This window comes from Electrona antarctica (assembly GCF_951216825.1).
Source record: "Electrona antarctica genome assembly, contig: scaffold_99, whole genome shotgun sequence".
Taxonomy (NCBI): Eukaryota; Metazoa; Chordata; class Actinopteri; order Myctophiformes; family Myctophidae; genus Electrona; species Electrona antarctica.
In genome coordinates this window covers 432709-435263 of record NW_027637089.1, presented here as the reverse complement: position 1 = coordinate 435263, position 2555 = coordinate 432709, and positions in this window count along the sequence as shown.

The following is a 2555-nucleotide window of genomic DNA, read 5'->3' as shown; positions in this document are numbered from 1 at the left end:
CTTGAGCAACGTGCGGTCGCTTCGAAATAAAATGGATGAGCTCCACGTACACACAAGATTTAGCCATGAGTACCGGGAGGCTAATATCTTGGTGTTTACCGAAACGTGGCTACGAGAGGACATACCGAACTCCATGCTGGAGCTGGAGGGTTTCTCATCAACACGGGCGGATCGGGAGGCTACGTCTGGGAAGTCCAAAGGAGGAGGACTCAGTGTGTATGTGAGTAACAGTTGGTGTAGCCAATACACGATCAGAGAGAAGTACTGTGACCCGGACCTTGAACTGCTTTGTCTCTCTATGAGACCGTTCTACCTTCCGAGGGAATTCGGTAATATTGTTATTTGTGTAGCTTATGTACCGCCTAGTGCAAATGCAGCTAGAGCTGCAAATAGACTAGCGGATTGTGTACACTCACAAATGCAACGTACGCCTGGAGCCCCTATCTTCGTACTGGGGGATCTGAACCACTGTAGACTGGAGCCAGTACTACCTGGGTTTCACCAGTATGTGAAATGTGGTACAAGAAACAAAAATGTGCTAGACAAACGCTATGGCAACATCAAATATGCGTACAGAGCCAAGGTTCTCCCCCCTCTTGCCAACTCGGATCACTCTACTGTCCAGCTCATGCCCACTTACAAATCTGTCTTAAAGTCCAGTAAGCCTGTCCAAAAAACGGTGATACAGTGGTCAGAGGACAGTGTGGAGGCTCTTAAGGGCTGCTTCCTATGCACGGACTGGAGCATTTTTCATGATCTCGAACTGAACGAGGCTACAGAGACCGCAACGGACTACATTAACTTCTGTGTGGACAATGTCGTCCCTAAAAAGTCCATTCGCCACTTCCGTAACAACAAGCCCTACATCACCAAGGAGGTAAAAGCCTGTATTAACAGCAAGAAAGTGGCTTTTAAAAATGGGGACAGGGGGGGCATGGCTGTGGCCCAAAGGGAGCTCAATAGGATGTTGTCCCTGGCAAAAAGAAACCACCGTGCTGCACTAGAGCAGGGGTTCTCAACGTTTTTGGCCGGGGACCCCCGGAAATGCTTTGGCAATGTCTCGGGACCCCCCGCCCCGCCCCCTCCCGACCCCCAATATAAATTGACTGCTACAATAACCTTAACCCATTTTGGGCGGGAACCCCTTTTGGTGTTTTAAGCATTATGTTATAATTTAGCTATTGAAAAATAGCAGATCTACAAGCTCATAGCGCGCCACCGAGTGGCGCGCTACGAGCTTGTAGGTCTGCTATTTTTGAAAAATCGTGAAAATAAAATTTAAAAACCTTTTTTTTTTTTTTTTTTTGAAAATAATTTGGGGATTCCCTCAAATATTTTGGCGACCCCCCGAGGGGTCGCGACCCACGGGTTGAGAACCCCTGCACTAGAGGAGAGTGTCGGCACCATGAACACTAAGGGTTTATGGGATCATATGAAAAAAATAACGAACATGAACACAAACCGAAATCCCATTGCTACACTTGATGAACTAGCTAAAGCCAATGAACTGAATGACTTTTTCCTCCGTCATGACACTGACTCCTTAGAGCAGGAGTCTGTGGACTTTAATATTGATTCTATCATGTGTAACGCTTCTGATCGACTTCTCATTGATCCCAAACAGGTCCAGAGTGTCTTTAGCAGGGTATGCAACAAAAAATCAACAGGGCCTGATGGTTTGCCTGCCTTGTTGTTGAAAAAGTGCTCTGAAGAGCTTACAGCTGCCTGGTGCCCTATTTTCCAACAGTCTGTAGACAAACACATGGTTCCTGATATCTGGAAAAAGTCTTTAATTATTCCTGTTCCTAAAGTATCTTGTCCCTCTGTGAACAAAGATTACAGACCTATTGCTTTAACTTGTGGGGTTATGAAATGTTTTGAGAGAATCATTGTAAACTCACTTAAGTCTCAGGTGGCTTCCTTTATGGATCCCCTTCAATTTGCTTACAGGGCTGGGCGCAGCACGGAGGATGCTGTAGTCAGTATAACCCATTTAATTAGCAAGCACTTGGAGGAGCCTAACGGCCGGGCTCCACCGGGCGCGTCAGCGTCGCGTCTCCGTCACCGTCAGGGAATGTTCCCTTTTTAATCAATGAAGGGTGGCTCCACTGCCCGCGTTGACGGAGACGCGACGCGTGCATTAAAATTGAACCGGTGCGTTTTTTGACGCGACGCGACGGAGACGCAACGCGTCCGGTGGAGCCCTGGCGTTAGGCGTATGCTCGTGTCCTTTTTGCAGATTTCAGTTCTGCTTTTGATACTGTAACGCCAGGGCTCCACCGGACACGTTGCGTTGCGTCTGCGTCGCGTCAAAAAACGCACCGGTTCAATTTTAATGCACGCGTCGCGTCTCCGTCAACGCGGGCAGTGGAGCCACCCTTCATTGATTAAAAAGGGAACATTCCCTGACGGTGACGGAGACGCGACGCTGACGCGCCCGGTGGAGCCCGGCCGTTAGGCGTAAGCCCTCTGTTACTTGTCCAAAAGCTAAATAACATGAATGTAAACCCATTCATCATTAGATGGTTCTACTCCATGTTAACAAACAGATCTCA